Consider the following 15863-nt stretch of genomic DNA (forward strand, 5'->3'; position numbering starts at 1 on the left):
TTCTATTTGCTATTAACTACCGTATATTCCGGCGTATAAGACGACCCCCCTACTTTCCTGTTTAAAATATAGAGTTTAAGATATATTCGCCGTATAAGACTACCCCTTTTCCAACGCATACAAAACACCGGTAAAAATTAAAAAAAAAACAGATTTGAATTTAACATGGTCCTTTTTTTAATTTAAATTCTTATGACATGCAGGTATATAGCAGGAAAACTGTCGCTCATAAACATAAGGCATACAACAACAACATTACCATTGTCCATTTTACTGTAAATGTTACCATACTGTACCTTAAATTTTTATTTTATTAAATATTCCATGCCATGTACTAAAAAAAAATTCCAAATGCAATGAAAATGGTGAAAAAACGCATTTGCGCCATTTTCTTGTGGGCTTGGATATTACGTCTTTCATTGAGCGCCCCAAATGACATGTCTACTTTATTCTTTGGGTTGGTACGATTACGTGGATACCAAATTTATAAAGGTTTTATAATGTTTTCATACATTTACAAAAATGAAAACCTCCTGTACAAAAATTTTTTTTTGATTTTGCCAACTTCTGGCGCTAATAACTTTTTTATACTTTGGTGTACGGAGCTGTGGGTGGTGTCATTTTTGCCAAAATTTGATAATATTTTCAATGATATCATTTTTAGGACATTACGACCTTTTGATCACTCTTTATCGATTTTTTTATATTTTTCAAAATGGCAAAAAAGTGCCATTTTCGACTTTGGGCGCTATTTTCCGTTACGGGGTTAAACGCATTGAAAAACCATTATCATATTTTGATATATCAGGGCATTTTCGGACGCGTCGATACCTGATGTGTTTATGATTTTTACTGTTTATTTATATTTATGTCAGTTCTAGGGAAAGGGGGGTGATTTGAAATTTTAGGGTTTTTTATTATAACTTTTTTTTTAACTTTTTATTTATTTAAAATTTTTATTTATACCATTTTCAGACTCCCTAGGGTACTTTATCATACTACAATATCGCAGTATATAGGGATTTTCCTCCTCATTCATTACAATGTGCTATCAGCACATTGTTATGAAGGGGTTAAAACGAAATAGCCTCGGGTCTTCGGAAGACCCGAGGCTACCATGGAGACGGATCGCCGCCCCCGATGATGTCACGGGGAGCGGCGATCCCAGGTAAGATAGCGGCGCCCATGCCCCGCTGATCAGCCCATGAGCCCTCTCCATGCAGCGCGACCCGACTGCCGCCGTGAATACACAGCGGGTGGTCGGGATTACTGGCGTATAAGACGACCCCAGAGAAGACAAAAGTCTTCAAAAGTCGTCTTATACGCCGGAATATACGGTAGGTTACATGGCAAAATGAACCGATGATTTCACTGCAACAAAGATTTGGCTGCAAAAATAAAAATTAATTTAGAGAATATCTTGTTTGATTTAGCATCACCATCTTTCCAGAGGCTAACCTTTTTATTTTACAGTTGATAAAGCTGGTTAATAGGTTTTTTGTGAGCAGCGTTATTCATTTCACCGGTCTAATCTTGGGGCCACATTTTTTGGGATTGATGGAAAAAAAATAATTTACAAAAGTTTTTTGTTTTATTTTACAATATTCACCAGGCAGGTCCAATAATCATTCTGTTTTATTGTAGAGCTTTTTAGAGAGCAAATATATTGGAGGGTGTATCTGTGCATTTTTATAAGTTATTAACTGTTTTTATGGGAATGTACAATTTTAGGGGCTTATGTTTTATTTATTTATTCTTTATTTATTTTAAAAATATTTTCAACTTTTTCACTTCATACAAATTTGGACCTGAACCAGCGATGCAAAAACCCATAATGCTATAAATAATAAATGAATGAATATAACAACACTCAACATCATTAGTCACAAAATGTTATTGTCTTTCTAAAGTTGGTGGATTTATCTCCAAGATATCCGCCATCTACAACTACAAGTCCCATGATCTCACAGTTCTAAGTAACAGCTCCTCCCTCTTATGTTCTGCTCCCAGTGATGATGTTACAGACTGCACATTTCCTGACTGAGTTGATGTCTCACTACAACACTGGCCATACTGATTGCAAAGCAACCAACTGACTAAATAGTGATTATCACATGACTTGCCCAGGCAGGTGCAGGACATGTGATGTGTGACCAGCAGCCATCTTATGTCCTGTGCCTGTTCCACGCCAAAAAATAAATGGACTGATTAAAGGGTCAGTAGCATTTTAAGTCTTTATTACAATGTATGTCCAAAACATTTTTCTGCTAATGGGAGCAAAATTTTAAATAACAACTATGGTAATTACATATTTGCTTATATTTTAAAGAGACATTTGTACATGAATTATGCTTATTCCTGGAATATCCCATTAACCATGCAGGGCTCCTCACTGTAGTAAAGAGTCATATTCAGAGCTGTTTATATTTATACTTTTGTGTATCTAGTTACAGCACAAGTGTATGAAGTTAAATTTAATCCAGATTTCCAGCTCCTGCTAGTGCTACTTGGGACGGTTCTTCATACATACATTTTTTTGGCATCCCTCTCTGCTGCTGGGTGTGATGTGGTGCACCCTGTTTCTGTTCTCTTGTTCTTGCTTCTTTTCTGTCCTGATTGTAATTGAATCTCAAGTTGCAGCAGGAATGGGATGAATCAATTCAAGCGGATTAGAGTTAGACCAGGGACCTCAAGATATAACTATGCTTCAAGTCCCCAAAGTCATGGAAGTCGCAAAGTATAACTAGACAGTCCGAAACGTGTGCAGCAGTCTCCAGGGTTCTGGCAAAAAGCTCTTTCAGGCTGTAAAGGATTTATCTTTTCTCATTCTGGTTTTCCTGTCAGTCTACCTAGTTTTTTGTTTTGTTTCTTAGGGTACGGTCACACGTAGCACTCCGTTCAGTAATGCAATGGATATGCGTTTCCATGGAACCACATGCGATCGGTCACCAGCCCCCAGTGTCTTGTATTTAGACAATACCAGTCTGCTGGTGACAGATTGCATGCATTTTCATAGAAAAGCATATGCGACCAGGTCATGACACGAGCACTATGTGTGACAGCACCTTAAGTCTAATTTTCCTTTTGTTAAATTGCACCTGTGCCTGTTAGTCTAACATTGCTTTTTTGCACTAACATTTAGAAGAAAAATAAAGATAAATCTCCCCCAATACTTTTACAAGTAAGTAACTTGTAACTAATTCATCTTTAAAAGTATAGTGCTATTGTTTTTTTTAATCCATGCATGACTGCTTGGTTTCTCAAGGTATAGATAAATGGTTGTACAAGAGGACCTAAGATACTATTGAAGATAGCCACGGTTTTCTCATGACTGGTAGAGTTATTTCCTGCTTGTCGAACATATATAAAGATACAACATCCATAATTGATGGACACAGCAATAAAGTGAGATGAGCAAGTAGAGAACATTCTACGTCTTCCAGTAGATGATGAGACACGTAAAACTGTTGCAATTATAGAGCAATACGAAGAAAATGTCGGAAGAAATGATCCTAAAATTGTGAAAGATGCAAGGCCAAAAAAAAGATTCTCGACCAAAGCAGTATCAGAACAGGATAAATGTAATAAAGTAGAACCGTCGCAGAAGAAATGGTCAATTGCAACATTGCTACTGCACCAATCTAGCTGAGAAATTACAATAACCAATGGGATGAACTCTAGAAACCCAAATACCCATGCACAAGCCACCAATTTCCTGCAGCGTGGGATGGGCAGGAGAGTATTATATCGGAGAGGATGGCATATGGCAATATATCGGTCAAGTGACAGGAGCGCCAATGTAAAGAACACAGTGCACCCAACAGAGAGATAGAAATATAGCTGGAAAATACAACCTCCGAATGATATGGATTCATCACCACTCACAAAGATGACCAACAGATTTGGAACTGTACAAGATGAAAGACAGATGTCTAAAATTGCTAAATTTCTGAGGAAAATATACATTGGAGTTTGAAGATGCTGATGTAAAGTTAAGATGGTTATGGTCAACATATTACCTAAAAGGGAAAATATATATACAAGAAGTAAAACTGAAAATACACATAATTGTAGAGGTAAGGTGGTTCTGAAGCCAACAAGACTAAACCATGTCTGGTTATAAGAAGCCATCTGTACAATACAATTTCATTTCAAAGCAGAAAATATACATAAACCACAAGATCAGATAAAAGTGAGAGGACATTGATGTAAGAAGGCAAGTAGTGAGTCCTGTACGTAGGTTGCACCTGTTCAGGGTTTTCACCTTACACGTTCTGTTCATACTTTGCAAGTCTTTTATTTATTTTTCATCTCTTTGTTTTCCCAGGAGACAAGTCATTAAGTGCACATTTGATTGTCCCCTTAAGGGCTTATTATTCCAAGATTTTGAAATGTTTTAAATTTAAATAATAAAATGAATGGCCCACACTTATTACAACATTTGGGCTAGTTTTCTGTCTGACTTTGCACTGAAAAGAACCTGCAAACTGGTTGCACATGTATTTATGAAATTCTGGACCTAAATGAGCGTTCTGGTGCCAATTTGGACCATGTGCCACATTTGTTTAAGTGACTCAACTAAATTGTGTTGAAATCTCTATGTTAAAGGTGCACCATAAAAAAGTTGGTGCACCCTTCCCGAGCAGCAAAAGATATGCCAGATTCATGAAGACTGTGCGCCAGGATTCAATAATCTGGCGAACTTTTTGCATTATTTAGGCAAACTGTACAAAGTCATTTTTTGTCAGTACAGTTTCTCGAGAAAGTTTCTCGACCAAAGCAGTATCAGAGCAGGATAAATGTAATAAAGTAGAACCGTCGTAGAAGAAATGGTCAATGGCAACATTGCTACTGCACCAATCTAACTGGGAAATTACAATAACCAATGGGATGAACTCGAGAAAACCAAATACCCATGCACAAGCCACCAATTTCCTGCATCGTGGGATGGGCAGGAGAGTATTATATCGGAGAGGGTGGCATATGCCAATATATCAGTCAAGTGGCAGTAACGCCAAAGTGTAGAACACAGTGCACCCAACAGAGAGATAGAAATATAGCTGGAAAATACAACCTCCGAATGATATGGATTCATCACCACTTACATAGATGACCAGTAGATTTCTCACTACAGTTTCTGACTGCTCTTATAAATTCACCCATTGGCAGATTAGAAGTGACATGACGTAAATGACAACTGTCTGCGTGTCGGAGTGTATTCCCACTTTCCTGAATGTCTTTTTTTATAACTCGTCCTGTTGTAACCTCCTCATACAAAATAATATCTAATATTCTAAAAATTGCATAGTGTTCTGGTGTGTGGATTGTGTGAGTGGGAGGTTACAATTATTACTGGTAATGAATGATAGGAAAGCAGGCATAAGGTTTTGAAGACCTCGCCACACATATACAGGGTATCATCGATGTAACAACAATACCACTGTATGTGTGATGTAAATATGTTATAAACCCATGCTCCTCCCACCAAGCAACATATACATTTACAAAATAGGGGGAAAAACCCGCCCCTATGTGGCTTCCTTGCAATTGGAGATAAAAATTGATTATTAAATGAAAAAAAGTTATTAACAATTAAAAATTGGACAGCTGACAAGATAAATTCTTTTAAATCCACAGACTAATCATTATATCTGGACATCACATATGATGCCACTAATGCTCTATTGTGTGGGATACACATGTATAGCACAACAATATCGCATGACAGCCAAGATAACTGAATGTCCTGCATTCTCTTTAGCACCTCTCTGGTATCTTGTAAGAATCCAGGTAAGATTTTGACAATGGATTGTAAATGGGAATATATCCAAGATCTGAAATGCTCAAGGAGAGGTGCCACCCCACAAATTATAGAATGAAAGGGGGGGGGGGGGGAAGAACCCTTTATGCACTTTAGGAAGTGCATTTTTAGTAATGAGATTTAAATCAGTACCCCACTCTAAAAGACCTACAAGTTTTTCCTAATATCATTAGTAGGATCACTCTTCAGAACTTTGTACACTGTTTTATCACTCAGTATATTAGTAATTTGTTTGTTTTTGCATGTGTTGTTGTGTTGTAACTTGGAGGAATTGCATTTGTGTTTCCTTACTCCTCTCCTGCTTTTTAGACGTAAGGTTTTCAATATTGGTCTTCCATAGTTTTTTTTCCATAGTGTGGTGGTACTAGATGGGGGCATGCATATTTATGGATTAGTCCAAAACTTTTGAGTCATTCCAGTCAAACCGATGTTTAACCTATCAGTCCCTGGTGAATTGTAAAACCATGTGCATAGTGTACTTGCAACATGCAATATGTAGGCAACACAAAAAGGATATTCAAAACAAGATTAAAGGAACGTCTGGCAGATGCTAAAACTACAAAAAAAAACATTTCAAGCTTATCTAGACACTGTCTCTCACAATGCATAAAAGCAATATCACTAGTTTAAAAGTCACCATTATTAAAAGAGTTAAATGCCCCAGCAGGGGAGGAGATGGGGTGACAAAGCTTTCTGGATCCTAAGCCTAGACACAAGATCTCCTAAAGGTTTAAATTACAAATCTGACATAAAGGGGTATTCTCATCTGGGCACTCACATTCAGTTTCATTACTCTGCCATATACAAACATTTCTTCATTTAGATGTTATTAAAAAAAATGTACCTGTGTGAAGATAATTTCTCATAAATCATATAGTCATATGGTCCCTTAGAAATAAGACTTACTTGACTTACTCATTTGTATTTGAAATGTCCGGGAGTTACTGCATGTGCCACAGCCGTCCTGTAGTAATGATCGCTGAAGCCAGGTGGCCAGGCAGGGCTCAATAGCGCATGTCGGGCCACCGCTGCCAAAATGTGAGGTGGTCGTATCCAAGGAAGCTATCTCGGTTCTAAGGGACAGTATGGCTACATTTAGGAGAAATTATCTTCACACAGGAACATATATTTTAATAACATCCAATTGAAGAAATGTTTACATGTAGCAAATTGATGTTAATGTAAATTAAATGTAAATGCCCAGACGGGAATAACCCTTTAATGCTTCTGTATTTATATCAGTTTATCGTTAATAAATGATTTTTGCTTGTTGTTTTTTGATATGGATGCATTTTGAAGTACCTATATAGTGGAAAGGAAGCAGTTAATAATTAGCTACAATGCAGGTGAAGTTGTTCCTTTGGTATAAGTAGCTATGAGTTTATAAGAATAGTATGGATCATGACTAAGAGCCAGAAACATGGCCTGAAACACGTAGACCTTTTTCTATGGACGGAGATTTATTTTCCTTACTGATTGCAAACTGAAGCCAACACGGATCCATCTCCTCTCCTTGCACTCCATAGTTGACAACAGTGTATCTATGTGGTGATTGGCTGACTATTTTTTCTTTAAAAAATTCATACTTTATATCTTAAGAAAATGAATTATGTATGCCTACTTGGCACCCAGACATAAGCTGAAAGACACACTATCTCACTTCAATAGCACACGCCCTGGGGACTTATGTCTCCTTCAGGCAGTGTGCCAGGTAGGCTTAAAAACTTAATTTTCTGGGGACTGGAACTATGCATTTTTTAGCTTAAAACAGTGTGGGCACAAGTTAGTATAGTGCTAACTTGTCATTAGGCTTATTAGTGAAGTCTGGTGAGAGGTTGCTTTTAAGCCTTTCATATGCAGTTTTTTGTTTGTTTTGTTTTTTAATAACAATTTTTCTCACCCTCTTTCCACAACCTAAAACTCTTAGATTTTTTTACTTTACAGAGCTATCTGAGTTTTTATCTGTGAGACTAATTGTACTTTCTGGTTTTACCTTTTAAAATTCTATTATGCAAAAATTATGGTGGAATTGGCAAAAAAAAAACAGTTGGGGCCATTTTGCTATGGCCTTTGTTTTTACAACATTCACTGTGTGGTACAAATGACACATCTCGTTTATTCTTCATAATGATTACTACCACATTTATGAGACAGATTTCTTACCCTCCCCTTCAAATTTACCAGATCCTAAATCCCCCTCCCCCCAAAAGTAAAAAGGAATTGAGTGCGGCACTACACAGCTAGTTTTCTTCTTTTTTTTTTTTCTTAAAGGGATTATGCCACGAAACTATTTAGTACAAAAATCTGTCAAAGAGGTTAAAATATTTAAAAAATCTATTTGTAAAGGTCACCTGGAATTAAAGATACCTTTCTGTTTGTTATTATGATGCTTGTTCTGCCTCTATTCTGCTGCAAACAGAAGCAGATGTGGGAGGGGCCTAGCCAGGCACATGCACAGCACTGACAGAGGCAACTCACTGGCCTCACCTCAGCGCTACAGAGCGCTCAGCCTTCAGAGTCTCCTTCCACCTGCTGTGCTCAAATAGTCCCTGCATTTACTGATCCCCAGCACAGCAGGAATCTGCTATTGGTGCTGTGTGTCACCTACCAAAGCCCTGACACTGCTTCCTCTCATTTTAATCATTGTCAATATATATTTGAAAAAGAAAATACATGACAAATTAGGGGGCATTCCGCTGCTCAGTCTGACCGTGCGCCAGATTTAACATGCAAAGTCCAATAGAAATGTGTCACACGCCCCATGTTAAAAGTGCAGAAAAAGTTGCTGCACTCTGTCAGGGCAGTGCAGGGGCCTCCAGATTCATGAAGAACATGCGCCAAAAATCCTGAATCTGGCGCCCCTGCACACTACACAGGTCACTGCATATAGTACACATGTACTATGTATTCTCACAGCATCATGGTCGGTCAGGCTGACATGCATGGCGGAAGTCTAGGTGGGTGCAGGGGAGGCAAAACCCACGTGTATCGTCACTCCAAAGTGACTTTGAAGTGAGGATACGCATGGAGTTTGCCGCCCCTGCATTTTTATAGACCTCCGACATATTTACACTTTACTGTCTGCCTGACGACCATGATGCTGTGAGAATACATTGTTTTGCTCTACTTGTATGCACTGATATACAAAATTAGGTGCATTAAAATGGACGTTTTTAGTGGTTTTTATGACTTTTACTAATAAACTTTTGTATTTTTGTATGTTACTTTGGGGTAGTTAATTGCATCTCTTTCTGTGAAAGAGATAGATAGAGAGATAGATAGAGATGGATGGATAGATAGATAGATAGATAGATAGATAGATAGATAGATAGACAGCTTCTCACATGTTACTGATCTTTAGCTACTTCCCTGCTAGTCAGGGACAGGGGCCCCTTTGCAGGACAGCACTGTAACATGGAGGGACAGCGCATGGTGGAGAGTACAAGAGGACTGCAGGACAGCAGTGTAACATGGAGGGACAGTGAATGGTGGAGAGTACAAGAGGACTGCAGGACAGCAGGGTAGTGTGGAGGGACAGTGAATGGTGGAGAGTACAGGAGGAGGACTGCAGGACAGCAGTGTAACATGTAGGGATAGTGAATGGTGGAGAGTACAGGAGGAGGACTGCATCAGGAGAGGTCAGAGCTCAGCCTGTTACTTGTGTTATCTCTGCAGCCTCCTGTGTGACCTGACTAATGGTGGAGGGAGGAGAGGGCTGCTACATTGTTATGATCCATGTTGGGGGAGGACTCCTCTGTGCTGCAGATGTCATGTCTGGCTGCAGTTACCTTGTATTTGCTGCTGGAAGCACATGTGAAGTTGGTAAGCAGTGGCCATCACAGCACAATCTCTGCCCCCTGTCTCACTTCCTATTGGCTGCAGTGTGTCAGCTGATCTCTCAGTGTGGAGAGGAGCTGTGAGCCTGTGGAGTGATCTGTAGTGCAGAGCAGCTGGGGGAATGTTTGTGCGCAGACTCGGCTAGATCAGCTGTTGCTCAGGACGGGACACAGCTACCACTAGAGGGCGCCCAGCAACCAGGACAAAAGGAGTTATCTCAGTAAGCCTGCATATTTTGTAATAAGTGTAAATGGTGAAAGTACTTGTCACAATGCATTGGACCCAATTACAGCCATTTGCTATGGTGACACAACCCCTTTAAGTATTTTTTTTATTTATTTTAACAAACAATAAGATTACATACATTAATTTGTGTTGCAACCTAACATACTTGATTGCATAGTGATCAATGGACATAAATTTTGAACATTACAACTGAGTTGATCAATTAGTCGTACATTAGGTAGATTACACAGCTAGTTTTCTAGCTGTACATTTCCTATGTAATCCAAATATTTTTCATAGTCATCATTCTGCCCAGATATGTGGATTATTAGTAAGCCCAATTTGCTGTTGTAACGTGTGAAGGCATCTTTCTTTATTTACATGCCTGAAGTGAAGATAGAGGGATGCCACATGGATGTCTATCACTGGTTCTACAGAGACAGGCTATCTGGTTATACAGTTTTCATACATTTACAAAAATTAAAACCTCCTGTACAACTTTTATTTATTTTGTCATCTTTTAGCGCAAATAAATTTTTCATACTTTGGTGTACGGAGCTGAGGGTGGTGTCATTTTTTGTGACTTTTGATGACCTTTTCAATGCTACCATTTTAAGGACTGTATAACCGTCTGATCACTTTGTATTGAATTTTTTATATTTTCAGAATGGCAAAAAACTGTTATTTTCGACTCGTTTTTACTATTTATTTATATTTATATGACTTCCAGGGAAAGGGGGGTAATTTGATATATTGATATATATATCATAAATATATCATAAATATATATATTTTGAAAACTTTTTTTATTTTTACTAGGGTACTTTAACCCTAGGTTGTCTGATCAATCTTACCATATACTGCCATACTTTAGCAGGGCAGTATATGGGGTTTTTTACTTCTCATTCATTATAATGTGCAAATCGCATATTGTTATAAATGGGTTAAAACGAGACAGCCTCGGGTCTTCAGAAGACCCAAGGCTGTCATGGCGACCAAGCTCCTCCCCCCGATAATGTCACGGGAAGCGACGATTTTCACCAAGAAGCCGTCAGCTGCTTTGCCAGCGGCGATGGACGGGATAACACTGGCTAGCATCGATCGTGGGTGTTATCGGTAAGTATTTGCTGCAATATACTATGCGCTCATGAGCCCTCTCCATGCACCCAATGGCACCTTCACTTGTAGGGGATAATTAACAAAAATTGCTTTTCTAATAATCTTTTATTTTTGTATTCATGCAGTATAAATGACATAATAATGTTTTTTTCGTCCCAGTCAGTACCATTCCAGAAAACCACATTTTCTTTCAAAAGAAGAAAACACTTTACAAAATTAAGTTTTACATTTTTCTTAGGTTTATATATATTTAATAAGGTTAATATAGTTCAATGAACTTATACTTCTAGGTAACAGAACAAGTTATTTTATTTAATTTAGGTAAACAAAAAACAATGTTATCTAAATTCACTATGACTGGCAGGGGTTCATTTATCTTTACACTGCAAATATGTACCTGTCTTTTTTGGGGGAATTTTTAACTTGTCTAGTTTTTTGTTAGAAGTTGTTTGATCTGGCATGTGAGTTGGTTGGTTTTTGCCCCCATACGACTGCTTATTTTATGAGGGTAAATATTAAGGATTGCATGAGAGTACCCAGGGCCACATCTGCCATGAGGCGAGATGAAAATCTCGCCTCAGACGGCAGAATGTGGATCCCTTTAAAGAGCTCTAATGTGGATGATCAGGGCTTCTAAATATAATAAAACAGGGGTGGGGAAATATACCGTATATATGGGGCATGTAAATAATTGAACCAGGGTTTGTGCTATATGGGAGGCTGTATATAGTCAAACTGAGGGGGCTCTAAATATGGGGGCAAGATATTAATTAAACTGGGAGGAAATATATGGGAGCTGTATATTTTATTGGGGGGTGGGGGTGAATAACGAGGCCTTTAAATATATGAGAGCAGGGCTTTATAAAAATAAATTATTATATATACAGTATATATTCATTAATTAGGGGGTGCTATATATTTAGATTGTTCAGGGGGGTACTGTATATAAAATCATACGTAACATAACAGGGTGGGATATATTAGTTATAGGATACAATAGATTACTTTGCATCATGTAGACCAAATGTTGGGGGATATGTATTAATAAATTAGGGTTATTGTATATTGATTGGTGGCTGTACATGCTATAATTCCAGTAGAATATATATATATATATATATATATATATATATATATATATATATATATATATATATTATAATGAAGGGATGTTTTATATGTGTGGAGTGTGCGGTCAGTTGTTTTGTGAGGGGTATATATTATTTAAGAGCACAGTGTTGTTATCCAGGAGACTTTATACTGTAAATGACTGTGGTATTTTTAGGGACGCCGGATGGAGATGTGCTGCACGGAGCTGAAGATATCTGGCCGTGATTTCACCTGTGATATGTCATGGATTGGAGAACCCAGAATAAAGTCCTCCTGATGGAAGAGATTGTCATCTATAAGGTACTAGATGCCACTAATGACTCTCAGAACCTATAGCCAGTCACACAGTGTTAATGTTAATTGTTAGTAAAGTTTTCAGCATTTACTGAACAGGGAGCGGGCAATGGAACAGAAGTGGGGGGGGGGCAGCATTTTAATATTCACCTCAGACAGCAAATATGCTAGAATCGGCCCTGAAAGTACCTAAAATACTGGGCAAAATGACCAATATAATACCTTTAATTATGAAGACTAGGAACAATATTGGTTACACAAATTCAAATAAGAAACATTCAAATTCAAAGATTCAAATATGGTGCTATTGTTTTTTTTAAACCCTTTAAAACAGCTTGATTTCTCAGGGTATAGATTAATGGTTGTACAAGAGGACCTAAGATACTATTGAAGATAGCCACAGTTTTCTCATGAGTGGTAGAGTTTTTTCCTGCTTGACGAACATATATAAAGATACAACACCCATAATTGATGGACACAGCAATAAAGTGAGATGAGCAAGTAGAGAACATTCTACGTCTTCCAGTAGATGATGAGACACGTAAAACTGTTGCAATTATAGAGCAATACGAAGAAAATGTTGGCAGAAATGAACCTAAAATTGTGAAAGATGCAAGGCCAAAAAAAAGATTCTCGACCAAAGCAGTATCAGAGCAGGATAAACGTAATAAAGTAGAACCGTCGCAGAAGAAATGGTCAATTGCAACATTGCTACTGCACCAATCTAGCTGAGAAATTACAATAACCAATGGGATGAACTCCAGAAAACCAAATACCCATGCACAAGCCACCAATTTCCTGCAGCGTGGGATGGGCAGGAGAGTATTATATCGGAGAGGATGGCATATGGCAATATATCGGTCAATAGATAGTAGTGCCAAGTTGTAGAATGCAGCGCTCCCAACAGAGACATAGAAATATAGCTGAAAAATACAGCCTCCAAATGATATAGATTCATCACCACTGACAAAGATATACAGCAGTTTTGGAACCGTAGAAGATGACAGACAGATGTCTAGGATTGCCAAATTTCGTAAGAAGAAATACATTGGAGTTTGAAGATGCTGATGTAACATTATGATGGTTATGGTCAACATATTAGCTAAAAGGGAGAATATAAAAACAAGAAGCAAAGCTGAAAATGCACATAATTGTAAAGGTAAGGTGGTTCTGAAGCCGACAATACTAAACCATGTCTGGTTGTAAGAAGCCATCTGTACAATACAATTTCATTTCAAAGCAGAACATATATAAGAAAATGAGCCACAAGATAATATAAGAGAAAAGACATTGGTAAATGAAGGCAAGTAGTGAATACATTAAATACAATGTTTTAAATTTCCTGGTGTAAAATGTCCTATTCATGCTCTATGATCCTTTGATTTATTTAATAATTTCATTTCTCAAAGGTTTTCCCTTTAATGAAGGCAGTTGCTGCTTGGGTGTCATACTCCTAAAGGACTTGTTATAAAGGCCTATTATAATACAAATGGGAGCTATAATTTGTTATTATTTTATTGTGAAAGAAAAATAACCTTCCTAATAAATTTAGGAAAGGGTAATACATGTATACGTAAACTTGTAGAAACACAAAACTATAGAAATCGTGCTTTGTAAAATAACAGGATACAACATACTTTATTGATTTCATAGAGAAATTATATAGCACTCAGTGTAGCACTTAGTGCTGCCAGGTTCTGGCATCTCTGCTCCAAAAATGTTGAAGCAGGGTGTCAGCCCTTACCACTTGTCACAACGGGGCTTGGGTGTGGCAGGTGCGTCAGTGGATGTTGATGCTCCGGCCATGCTGGTGAATATTGGTGAGTCAGCCTCTTTCGAGCTTCCCAGGCAGGTAGCGTTGACGATAGGACCAGGCACCGGAAGCAAGACATGAGCTGCGACTGTGGCTGGATTTCCGGATCTCTGAAGGCTTCCTTTGTGTGGCCAACGGGGCTGATTGGCTCCAGGGTCCCCTAACAGTTCTGGGCCTCCTGCTTCTGGAACTAAGCTCTGCATTGTCAGTCTGATGCTAAAATAGTGCAGGGGTGAGTGTAGGCCTTGAGACTCCAAAAGACCAATAAAATTATGGAAAAAGTGAGGGGGAAACATTATAAAAATGGGGGAAAGCTAGAGCTAATGCAGTGTCCTATCGCAAAAGCCATATTATAGGATATAATTTTTATTCAGTATCCGCATCAGTATTGTGAGTTTTTTTTGGTGTTGTCATAACTGATGGCAAGAATGCATGAATATTCGCAATCTCAAAGTACAGAAACATCAAAGATGTGACTCAGTAGTTAATAAATAAATGAAATAAATACTTGTAGGTGACTCCTGGAACACGGCCCAGTTCAACCTTTATGGATGAGGAGTGCTGGTCCAACTTTCTTTCTGCCAAGTTCATGACCTGAGACCAGACAAGCTTTTGCAGAAATCTGTGACTGTGATTTTTTAAATTTAGTCTAAACAGTTGGGTTTGTTAGATAAATACGGTGAATAAATTAAAAAATAGTGCACCATGCAAATCTGGAAAAGTTGCAGAAAATGTGCAAAAAAGTCTCTGCGAAAAAATGTGCAACTTTTTTGCACTAACATTTAAAAGAAAAGTAATGATACATTTTCTCAATATGTGTACTGCAATACAATAATCATCAACAGGAGTCAAAAGCTCCCTTAAAAAACAAATCTGAAAAATAACACAATTTTTTTAATGGTAGTGTACTACTAACCTGTGCAATATCAAAAAACGTTTTCCCCAGTAGGTGGCAGCTGTTTCCTGCACTTAGAGCCTCTATTATATATCATTTATTAAGTTTTTTTTTCTGGCAACCACTTTTCGATCTACAAGGGCTACTGAAATACAGTATTGTATTTTTAAACTGTTTGCAAAACTAGAACAACACTTTTATTATGCGACCCATTCTCTTTTTATAAAGAAGTTTGTGTTAAAATCAACTAGTGCAATGTAAATGTGTCGAGATTATTAGGGACTTCAGTGCCAAGGTTACTGTTTCTGGAACTGTAACAGCAGGGCTTGTTTATTAGTGCCAGTCTCATTGGTACCAGTGCTCAGAAATAATTCATAAATAACATCTGTCACCAGATGGCTTTGTAGCCTATGACTCAGCCATCAACAACAGCTGCCAGCCTCCTGTCTTCCCTCTTTTTCCCTGAACAGTGTTGTTATTATAATGGTGGTGCACACCTTGGCAGGGAGGATTACTGGCTTAAAGAAATATACAATTCCACAAATTGTAATGCAAAAACATGCCCCTAGGCTTCCAGAAGTCTGGCATTGATTTGTAGGTAGTTGCCTTCTTAAAGAGGGCACTGATGTTACCGTTCTCTTCAGGACAGGCAAATGCTAAATAACATCCCTGGCACATTACACCCAGCAGCCCACATATGATATTCATGTTTCCATATCAAACAAAATAGGGCCATGCTGCAGTGCACA

This window comes from Engystomops pustulosus, chromosome 1, assembly GCF_040894005.1.
Source record: "Engystomops pustulosus chromosome 1, aEngPut4.maternal, whole genome shotgun sequence".
Lineage (NCBI taxonomy): Eukaryota > Metazoa > Chordata > Amphibia > Anura > Leptodactylidae > Engystomops > Engystomops pustulosus.